General features: G+C 42.5%; 1 protein-coding gene across 2 annotated transcripts in view; it reads left to right on the plus strand.

The window, feature by feature from the left end:
• The first annotated feature begins 305 nt into the window (after positions 1 to 305).
• Positions 306 to 11,913, plus strand: part of tll1 (tolloid-like 1) — a 57,112-nt gene continuing 45,504 nt past the window's right edge. The window contains exons 1-3 of one of the 2 annotated variants that reach the window (XM_030434958.1): positions 306 to 451; positions 4,928 to 4,994; positions 10,345 to 10,628. The gene's annotated coding sequence lies outside the window, so the exon portion shown is untranslated. The remainder of the gene's footprint in view (positions 452 to 4,927; positions 4,995 to 10,344; positions 10,629 to 11,913) is intronic. The other variant, XM_030434969.1, reaches the window with a different exon arrangement.

An 11,913-nucleotide genomic window follows, 5' to 3' on the forward strand; every position in this document is an offset into this window, starting at 1 on the left:
TCCAAAAGAGAGGATTTCATGTATTGTATGTTACCGTCCTCCTCCTATCACATTATTTGGAGACTTATTTGAAAATTGCAAAAACATTATCAAAGAGGTATTCAGTTAGGGCTCCATCTCCATCCATAATTTTCATAAAGAGTCTCAGGCAAATTATACTTCACTTATTCTATTTTCATATGAGGATGAAGATAATGTTTGTGTAAATAAAGAAGATTATCAGCTTCATTGTTCACAGGTGTCAGATGTCAGTGTGAGTGTGTTCTCTTTGTGGCCGCCAGGGGGCGAAACAAGCTCAAAACAAGCTAATAGCTACACAGCTAATGCTACTTATTACTCTTTGGTAAAGTTGGCTAAGGTGTCGACAAACAGTTCCCTATTTAAACATTTAACAGCTGAAGAGCAACAATTTTGCCATTGGGAAGTCCTATTTTTGTCCACCTGACAAAAGGTAAGTTTGATATTATCTCTCCTTTTATCTCTGGTTTGGTCCACACCAACTAGCTCGCTAATTAGATGCTAAACGAATCGTTAGCTTTAAGCTAGCTGGTTGCTAACTTTGCCTGATGTTGTTTGGTGCTTGGTAGATGACCAAACAGTCAGGTTTATTACTTTATTTGCCTGGAAACTGTGATTAATTAAGTAATTTGATTTTATGTGGACATTTAAAAAAGACAGAAATGCAAATTGAACTGTTAACTGGTGGTATTGTATTGAATACATGTATTTGCAAGAGAAGTGGTGTTACAACTTACTATTACTAGATTCTAGATCACACTTGTAACTTTTAAAGGATGCTGTTGAAATCTCAAGTAGTGTGCAAAAGTACACTCCCCTTTGTTATTTTGTCAGTGAGAAATACTTCAGCTAGGGCTACAATGTAATCACAATATGTTATATATGAATGTGAAGAAAAACAGATATGTCAATCACATGTAGACCATCATCATCAGCTCAACTTGCAACTGAGTCATTAAAGGAAAAAGCACTGCGCACCCTCACTCTAATTTAATATTTTGTTGGATTAGATGTTTAATTGACATGTCTCTGACTCCTCTGTTTGCTTTGCACCTGTGATTACAGTTGTTTATGTACATGGAGTCAGTTGACCTCACATAGCACCAGTTCAATTAGAAAGCATTACGGAAAACACCTGTGCTGGAACCTCCATTGATTGGACTTGTTCCAGCACATCACACAGATGCTCAATCAGATTGGGATCAGGAGCATTTCGAGGCCAGGTCAACACCTTGAAGTGTTTGTCGTGTGTCTTAAACCAGTCGAGAACATTTATTTCCCATAGTGCAGCCTGGTGCCATCTCTTCCCCAGGTAAATGACGTGCACATAGAAGAAAATATGATTTATCAGACCAGGCCACCCTCTTTCATTGTTCCATGGCTCAGTTCTGATGTTCACATGCCTTTAGGAGGCACTTTCTACAGTGAACAGGGGTTTACATGTGCACTATGACTGATGTGAGGCTATGCATTGTCATAGACAGCAGGATATCATCATCATCTATCTCTTGTCGACTGAATAAAATATTTTGGGGGATCAGACCAGACAAGCTAGCTGTGGTTGACCCTTGGGTACCCATTATCCTGTCTCTGCTTCCCTGGTTGTCCTTCCTTGGACCACTTTTGGTAGGAACTCCCCACAAGACCTGCCATTTTGGAAAAGCTCTGACCCAGTCATCTAGCTATAATAAGCGGGCCTCATCGAAGTCACTCCGGGCCTAACACTCCTCGTTCGCTCATTTTCCTTCTTCCAAACCTTCCATTTTAAGAGCTGACTGTTGACTAGCTGACAAATATATCCCGTCCTTTGACAGATGCTGCTGTAATGAGATCCTTGTTGTCATATATGGACAGCAAATGTCCGCTTTAGGTATTTCCTCACTGTGAAACCTACATTTGAAGAGCACAAACCTTTTCACATCGCTTATCTGGCTCAGAACAGAACCACTTTTTGTGGTGTAACCAGACTGATCCATGTCATTACTGCCCACAATCCTAATTATCAGTTCTTGTGGATTCTCAAATGAAAAAAAAAAAAAGCCAAGATACATTGTCCGACAGAGTAAACATGTTAGATAGACATGGATGAATCATAATGAGTGTGAGTTCATATGTGAACGCACGTTTGATTCTATCTGAAATCTAAATCTAAATGTAAAGATATGCTTGAAATCTTGCAGTGTCCTTTTTGTGATCGGTGCAGGAATTGTTCAGCCTAAAGCAGGAATGCATTGTTACAGGAGTGTATTGTTAAAGTATTCACCTCCTGGCGCACACACACACACACACACACACACAGAGCAAGGGTGGCACTTTTGGTCCAACTATGCAGTTGAATCAGCTGTTTTAGCATTAGATGCTAACTCTGCAGATCAATGGCCCCCTCAGCCTATTAGTCATACCGGTCCTATTAGCATCTGCTATTAGCATCTCCTCATCAATACCATTGATCAAGCTGCTCTGGTTTCAGGACGGTGGGGGACACAGGGGAGACCTGGTGAGACAGAGAGAGAGAGACAAAGAAGGATATTTATCGGATGAGACAGTCGAATTTGATGTAAGAGTCTACATTGTGCAACTTCGTTCTTTAAAGAAGAAGAAAGAACAGTTTATTGAGATGTTTGAGGTAAAGAAACATAATCAAACATTATATTAGAGCTCAAACAAGTAGTCAGAAAATGTGATGATGATTTGAACATTTGACAAATTTTTTCCAAACAAAAATGCCAAAACATTTGCTTGTTTCAGCCACTCACGTGAGGATTTGCTGCTTCTTTTGAAAAAGACATCTGAATATAAACACTGTTCAGAAATGGAGGCAGGTAGTTTTCACTATTTTCTGATATTTTCTAGACAAACGATTTATCAAACAATTGAGAATAATCTGCAGAATATTTCTGGTCTGGTTGACATCACTTCAGTCAGATTACAGTACAGATGTTGCACATTTTGATAGCACACCTCATCTGTAATTTGTTATTATTATAAAGTATCTAAGTTGTTGTTGTATAAGTATCTTTCTTGGTCATAGCTATCAATCGTTTATCTACACTCTGACTTCACAGTTCAGTGTGACAGCAGTCTATCTTCATTTGTCATTACTCCTTTAAACCTGCAGATGACAGTAGTGTGCTGATGACCTGACAATCACTGACAGGACTTGGTCCCTGAAGTGAACATGAGTGTTGAATGAGTCCCTGCAGCTCCTCTGTAAGGATCCACCGCCCGGTCATTGATCAATACTTTGATGTGGATTTGAGCTCTTGCATCACAGGACGTGGCTGTTGTAGATGTGGAGTTTGTGAACTCTGTCAGCGTTTACTCATCAGACTGTGGTTTCCCCTTCGGAGCCCACCAACTCCGAGAAGTTCAAAGTGGCGTCTGACTTATTCGTGCCAAAAAAAATCGCATGAGGAATTAGTGGTTTTGAGAATGTTAAGAACTGCTGAGAACACACAACAGTACATCCCCTCATCATTCAGTGCTGTGTGTGTGTGTGTGTGTGTGTGTGTGCGTGTGCGTGTGTGTGCTCGGCTACTTTTTCTTTCAGCTCGGATTGAAGTAAGGCCGAGTATCAGCAGAGCAAACTGCCAACAAAGACAGAAAAGCTCTAAGTCATCGCGGCAAAACTCCTTGTATTTACCTGCTAGATCCTACATAGTTTTTGTGTTTCCCTCCAGCAGTCAGATATTGTCAGTGTAATATTTACCTGCTGCCGGTCATGTGCAGGTCATGTTTTGATAACACAGAGGCATTTTTGCCAGGTATTGACACTGTATGTTTCTGTATGCATCTGTCTCTCTGTTTAAAGATTTCAACGATGCGGTATCATCAACCATGCAATCACTGAAGTTTACGAATGTGTAAATGAGATCAAATTGAATGCAGAGTTTGAGGGTGGGTGTGGTTCAACCTGCATAGCTATTGTCATAGTTTGAGTTTAGGGCCACTCATGTAATAATGTGGCACTGAGTGGTCATGGGTCGTGACGTCAACATGGTGACGGGTGTTGCGGCTGTCATATTAGCAAAATGGTGGGGACCCAAATGCAGACACACAGGCAGACAGAAAAACAAAAACAATACGAAAACTGAGGACAAAAGCAGAAAACCACAGGGAAACAAATCGAGATCAAAGGGAACGCATGAAGACCGGAGAACAGGCACAGAAGCACACGAGATGGGAAAACAGACGAACCGACAAACAGTGACGGAACAACACGGGCTTAAATACAAACTAAACTAACGAGGGGATGTGCTGCAGGTGGGGAGACACCGGGAACAGGACAGTGCTGACAAGGCTGATATGGGACAGGTGTGGTGTGGAAATCCGACTGGAGAGGAGCACAGGAACACAGGTTGCTGAACAGTTTTTAAAAATGGATCGAAATTGTTGCAACAGAACTGGAGATCAGTCTCTTATTTTATTCTATGCATCATCCTTCTTGATCAGAGGTTCGAGTGTGTTATATGAATAGTGCCTAATGCAACTGAGCAGCACAGATGAGGAGGCTATACAGATGTTGCTCCACAGACCTTTAAACTTTGTATTCTTCAGCAACAACTGATGTTGACTTAAGTGACAAACATTTATCAGTTTTTCAGTCTCCCACTTGAACTGTTTTTCACATACACAGTGAAGACCGGGATGTAGACTCTCGTGCAGAAGTGTCTTTAATAAGATGCTGTTTATGAATCATTCTTTGGAAACTAGCTTGAATATGAAAACAGTGCTGAGAAACACAGCACTCAGTACACTGCCTACGTTGTTGTGCACGTGGTGACTTTGAATTCTGTCTCTACAAGATTCAGGCTTTAGACGAACAAGAGAGAGCCTCTCTGCCTCTTTGTAATTGTAAATGAACTGTTACGGTCTAAACTGTTGCTGATGATGCCTTCTCCTCCTGTAGGTGGTGCAGGTTAACAGGTGTAGAACAACCCTTGGTCCCCGGCGACGAATCTTCCGAACGCGACTGAGTGAGTCTGTGAGCGCTTTACAAGAGATGCTTCACCTCAAATAATTCCACATTAAATGTCATCACAAGTTGGAGAAATACATTGTTTTCAGTGTACCAAAGATGCTTGGTGGGGCTGAAAAGTCTTTCTAAAGAAATTCAACTCTCTCTCTCTCTCTCTCTCTCACACACACACACACACACACACACACACACACAGTCTAAGGTCCTCGCTGCTTATTTCTACAGTCTCTCTGAAAGGAAGCATATCTGCAGGGAGCAGAGGCCAGGGCACACACATACGTACGCACACACACAATCCCAAGTTCCTGAAGAAGTGCTGTGTCAGCAAGGGACTACATTTACACACACACACACTCACACACACATTCTCACACACACACACATACAGCATCTTCGGCATTCAGAGCAGCGAGATGGCGTGAACAGGAAGATTCAGTCTGTTATGGCGTTATGGCTCTCTCAGTGCAATTCTTCGTTCAGTTCACTAACATCAAACTCAGCATCATCTGGTCTTTTATCTGAATGTCATTCTTCATCTGCATTTAACAAACGTATAGATATAGAAAATAGCTGTGGAGTTCATTCCTCAAATGTTTTCGGGTCAAACTAGAACCGGGTGGGTTCAGCTTACCTGTGTCCAAGTGGAATTCCATCACTCAATACTTGAAGTAAGAAGAGGAAAAAATTATTTGAGGGGAAAAACTGGCAAAACAAAGTGAGAAAAGAACCTGTATCTGTGTCTTTTTCAGGATCCGCAACAAAAGTTAATGGGCTCTGTTCTGGGCCGAGACCCATCCTCCTTTAAAGTTTGTAGAAAATCTGTTCAGCAGTTTTTGTTTAATCCTGCTGACAAACCAGCCAACCAACAAATGCAGAAGGATGAAAACATAACCTCCTTGGCAGAGATAATATATTCAAAGGGGTATTTTTGCACATTGGTTAGAGCCAGATTAGCGCTTCCACCTTATCTTTATGCTAAGCTAGGCTAATCACCTCCCGGCACCAGCTCCCTTCCTAACACACAAACAGGAAAGTGGTAACAATCTTTTCCTTTAACTCCCAGAAAAACAGCTTATAGCGTGTTCTAGTGTTAGCCCAAAATGTTGATGTATTCCTTCAAAAAGAGTGTAAAATATTTTTTATTTAACTTTGGAGATAATTTCTTGGACAACGGGTCATTAGTACTGCCGTACATTATTTCACAGTCATGTGTTTATCCAATTTATAACTAAAACTGAAATCATGTTAATTGAATTTTCTCTGTCGTCTTTTTCAGTATTCTCTGCTTTCCATCTTTTCCTCTTGACAGTCACAGGCATTTTTCTTTTTACTCCAACCTGCATCCTGCGTTCATTCTTCTTCTCCCCTGTCGGTTCATTCCAGTGGCACAAAGACAAAAGCATGTCCGTGTCATCTTTCCTAAAGCACGACCAGGATCATGAATGTGAGCCACAAGCTGGCACGTGCACTCCCCCGCAGTCACGCCCACATGCACGAACACACAAGAGGCAGCGGAGGAGAGATGAAGGTGGAGAATCTGAGCCCTGAGAGGTGCAGAAAAGAGGAAATAAGAGCAGGAGAGAGAGAATGGCACGCACAGCTTGGCATTTAAACAGAGGATTTCCTCTCTGTACCTCGTCTTCCCTCCGCTCTTTCTGTTTACATAAGGAGAGACTATTTAACATTGCTTGTATGAGAGTCCAGGAGTGTGCGTGTGTGTGTGTGTGTGTGTGTATGACTCTTTCCATTAACACAGGACACCAACAGCCATTATTTATATTCAAAATAAGATAAGTTTCACTCTGATTTATCACATGTTTAGTGGAGGTGTGAATCAATAAGGAGCATTAAAAAAAAGCATCAACTTAAACTGCTTTAAGAAGATACTTCCTTTTACTTTTTTGTTTATTTTGCACCAATCAAATTAAAAGTGATAAAGAAATTAAACTGCTTTGACATTTTGGCAGCTACTGGAACAATATCCAAGCATTATCATTCTCTCTTGTATTCTCCTGTTGTGTCAGCAGACTGTCTTCCTTTGGCATTTCAGCCAAAGGTGATGGATGTCTCTGGCCACCCCTTTGCCTCCCTCAGGGGGTGTTTCATAAAACACTTAAGGCTCTATCAGAGTCAGCAGGCCTGAGAGAGAAAATATTTTCTTCTCCTGCCTCAGGTATTCCTAACAAGTCTATCCTTCCGCTGTCTCCACTTTATATTATCAGACAAATTCTTGAGACACCGTACCTTGTAGGAAAAGTTTGTGGGTTGTGGTGAGTCATTTTTGGCTTCATCACACAGCATTCAAAACAACACCAGACAAGAAGCACCAACAAAAATACATGGTTGTAAAAGACTTGCATGTGGTAATTTAAGAAAACAGGGGCCGGATGCATAATCCTGAAGAAAGTAGCATACAGGAGGCTGTGCATTCAATATTGTGATATGGCTGGAACAACTTCAAAAAGCTCCTTCATAAAGTGTGAAGAAGCATGGGGTAGTGTCAGCAGTTGCTTTCATGTGGTGCACTTGCTCCTAACATGTCAGAAATGACAGCAAAGCACAGTAGTTAGCCTTTAGCATCACGTCTTGAAGCGCCCCTCTTGTGCAGTTATGTAAAGAGTGAGAAGAGTTTGATTTGGAGGACACTGGTGGTGGTTGGATGGGTTTGAGTCCCGTGTGTGACTCAAGATTGTCACGATTGATTTGTATTTAAGTTATGTTATGTAATTAACAACAAGTAACTTAAGTGATTTCACTCTTTGTAAGAAATTTAGTTATTTTAACTCAAAGCACAATCTTTTCCTCAACCTAACTAAGTAGCTTATGTGCCTAAACACGAAACGGTCATGGTTTGGTTGCGTAAACAAACTTTGTGAAATATGTTTGTCAGCAAGCAGGTTTGGTCAGTCTGCCTCACCTTCAAACAGACAATTACCCTAATAGTTCACAAATAGTACGTAGATCCACAGTAAGTCAGTATTGGCGGTAAACTCATTCATATTGCCTACATGCCAATGTGTTTGGCTCTCAGCCTGTGATCTGATTAAGCTCGACTAATTGGTACTCACCTGTTGCCAAAACCTTGAAGTGACCATCAGTCACTCCCCTGTAAAGATGCGGCGACTGTAATTAGTATTTTGAGTTCTTATAAGTGGTGTAACCTTTCCCAGAAGCTTTGTAACAGGCCTACTGCTTAGAAGATTACAAAAACATATCTGTCTTTATTTTCCAGCTCACGACAAAGATGAAAAACTACCTTCTGTTGTCTTCTTAATAAACACTGCTTGTTCCAGATTTAGGCCCTTATGTCACCCCTACTAGTCCATGCACTGTCCTGTCTCTGTTTTTCAGTTGCCTTGTCACCATGCGTCAACCTTTTTGTTGATATAAAAACAGTGATTAGCGCAGCTTTCTGAGAATCTGAGTTAAGTCAAGTCTCAAGTCAACAGCTCACAGTATTAGCAAAACTATGTTTTGAACATTAATGCTCCAAAACTTTACCTGCGTCCGTGTTGTGTTTAGAGATAAAGTGATGATTGTTTTTAACATAATCAGCATTTTGATGGCCATTATATAAAAAAGGGGTTATACTGAGTGAAGCTGCAACATAATTTATCTTTTAATCTGAGCGTTCTATATTCACGACATACTTTTGGCAGAGTATGTGCCTTTAAAGTTAAACAGGTACGGTGCAGACCTTGTGGAGGTGAGCCGCTGTATGGAGAATTGATGGGGAAATGTGTTTGAGGAAAACAAAGCTAATAATAGTGCTCTGATACCTGCAGACCACAGCACTTGGAGGAGTCTCGAGGGGCTGCTGCTCAGATTGAGGGTTCCTCCTGTTATGTGTGTGTGTGTGTGTGTGTGTGTGTGTGTGTGTGTGTGTGCCTGTGTGTGTGTGTGTGTGTGTGTGTGTGTGTGTGTGTGTGCAGTTTCAGGGAGGGGTGGTGGTGATGGTGGCGGCGGCGGTGCTTAATGTGCTGGGTCAGAATGCTGGCGAGGTACTTTTTACAGAGTTTCAGAGACGCACTGATCGATAAATGCTTTAAATAGGGACACAAATACCTGCACACAGCATTAATCTCAATAGCTGGATCCTATTTAAGAAGGAAGCATTTTGCTGAATAGATTGGCTGGATGGCAACCACACAGAGGTACAGTAAGTGGTTGGAGCGGCCCAAACCCCACTCAATGCCTTTTCCAGTGTTAATGAGCAATTGCTTAGGAGGGAAGTCCAGACCACACAGACACACATAGAAACACACACACACACGTGATGTTGTATAGAAGGTTGTCTTCACAAACAATGCCCCAAGTATTGGTTTATTAAGTTTTTCTTTATAACTACACTATATTAATTTCTAGAAGGTAAACTACTTTGGTCACACTTGCACAGCGATTAATTCATAATAAACTAGAGACCATGTTTGTGTTCTGACCCATGACTACACTGTAGTCATTATTATTACAGGAGTACTCAGAAATCATGGTTCAAACCACACCTGTCTTCGAACTCATCTTTCATTTTAATCTCAGCTACACGCCCATTAAGTTTCGTGACTGTATTTGTCGTGGTTGTGACGCTGTGTTGCTGACAAAGATCTATACACATACAGAAATTTAAACAAGGTTTGATTACAGGAGCATTAAAGGACACATCAAAACGTTTGTTGCCATGTGCTCAGGTATACTCGGGACAATATTTCTGAAGTTTCTCCTGATACTAGTTGGCTCAACTCTGAGAGCTTGTTGGACGGGTCGGTCGCCATCCCACAGCTTCAGTTTTTGACATGCTGGGAAAATTTGTCAAGTTGGGAATGAGACTCAAAAATCTACATTTTCTTACATATAGGACCTTTAAGTGCACGTGGTGAAGTCACGCTGCTGTTTCTGTTAATCACAATGACCAGTTGTGCATGTAGCTCTGCTCCACATGTACACCACGCCGGTTAGCCCGAAACATGCTTTTCCAGCCTGTTGGACGAGTCTGTGTGTGATCGGGACCTCAGGAAACAGGAGCAGCTGAGGCTAACTGGTTAGCGTGCTAGGCTATCTGTGCAACACATTACATCTTTGAAATAACATTAAAATGGTAGTTTCTTCTTCTTCTTTCTTTCAGCTTTTGTTGTTTATTTAATTATACTTCTTACATAAATATTACACATTGCACCTTTAAATTAACTTTACTTTAACTACCAGATGATTGGATGAGGAAACAATTTCCTCAGCTGCTTCATGTTTTAATAGGCTCAAGTTGTCACCTATTTCTGGGCTAAAAATCAGAGTGTGTTGACCTACAATAATTAAACTCTGTGAATGTGTGTGTGTGTGTGTGTGCGCGCCTCCAGGGGATTTGTGTCCATGCCCCGGCCGTGTGTAGTGGACAGCTTGCGGCTGGATTGATAGAGTGACGTCAGCGCGCCGCTACCTCTCCCCGAGGGCAGGATTAGTCGGGAGCAGCAGAGACAGCGCTCCGGTAATCTCCCGGTAATAAATGGGGGGAGACGGGCACGTTCGGGACCGAGTGACACCGGAGGGCCCCCGAGACTCCAGAGAAGATCCCCGCGTTTGAAGCAATGATGGGCCGCTTCGTGACGCCGCAGCAAACCGACCGGGCAGGTAAACGCAGCAGGTAAGCTGTGGAAACGCGGGGGGTGAACTCGTCTCAGGAGGATTTACCTTGGCAAGGTGTTCACAGGCTGCACCGCTTGTCTGTCAACAACTGCTGCTGTTTTATTTTTACTGCTGCTTGTGTCTGCCGTGTGTGTGTGTGTGTGTGTGTGTGTGTGCACTTGGGAGATTATGGGTGGCTGTTGACAACTTTGCAATCCGTGCAAATTTAGGGAACAGACGCTGAAGTTGAAGTGGCTGTAAAAGCTCTTTTCTCCATTTTTAAAACGCGCCCTTGGTTCCGCGCGGAGACGCGCAGCAGAGCAGAGGTTCCCTCAGTGAGTGGCGGCAACTTGTGGGTAGAAGTGATGCGTTTAATCATCATGAACCCACATGAACTCAGCCACTCATCTGCTGTTGACCGACCTACTGCTGGCAAGGTTAATGTCTATGACAGATTAGAGAACATCATAGCTGAATGAGAGGCTGTAGATCCATCGACCTGCCTGTCTGCCTGTCTGTCTGTCTGTCTTTCTGTCTGTTGCTTGCACTCCTAATTCGCAGATTAAACCAACAGAAATAATCAGAAATAAAGATTTTCAAAAAAATTACCATTAAGTGTCTATTCTGCACGTGAGATCCAGTTTTTAGCCCATATTTCGATCGCTCCGCCAGATAGATGGTGCTCAACGTGCCCGTTTTACGCACAGGCGTAATTAAGCTTAATTAGTTCTCGATCGCATTTAAACTCCCCTTAGATCTTTTTCAAGTTTCTCTCTTTCGAGGGCAGAAAACGAGGAGACCAGGGGAAGTATGAGGACAGACTCGCCGTGATCACAAAGGCGAGCTATAGGCTGCTACCTCTGGGCATTTATGGTTTGACTGTCACCTACTTGGCACCTGCCTCTAAATAACCAGATAACACCCATTATGCGCCGGGTCTCAGGGCTCATGGGCCGATTTGTAGCCGCCGTGTGACTTTTACCGCTACCGGTTTGTACTGTAAGCTGACTGTATTTTACAGATCAGTGTGAATAAAGGTCCAATAACCTGTGAAGATCCGCGCAGCGCCTCCTCCGCGAGGTAAGAAGGAGCCTGTGAAGTGTACTTACTTCTTGGTGGGCTGTCCAAGTGTGCGCGCTTTGTGTCAGTCTGTCTCTGCCTCGGTCATTACGCGTTAAAAACGGCAGCAAATGCTCAGTGACCAGAGACAGAAGCAGGCAGAAGAAAAGTTTAGGTTCTGCACCACTTGGGCCAAACAGTGCAGGTATTTGGCGCTGTGTGTGTGTTTGTGTATGTGTGTGTTT

The sequence above is a fragment of the Sparus aurata genome, chromosome 1 (genome assembly GCF_900880675.1).
Source record: "Sparus aurata chromosome 1, fSpaAur1.1, whole genome shotgun sequence".
Lineage (NCBI taxonomy): Eukaryota > Metazoa > Chordata > Actinopteri > Spariformes > Sparidae > Sparus > Sparus aurata.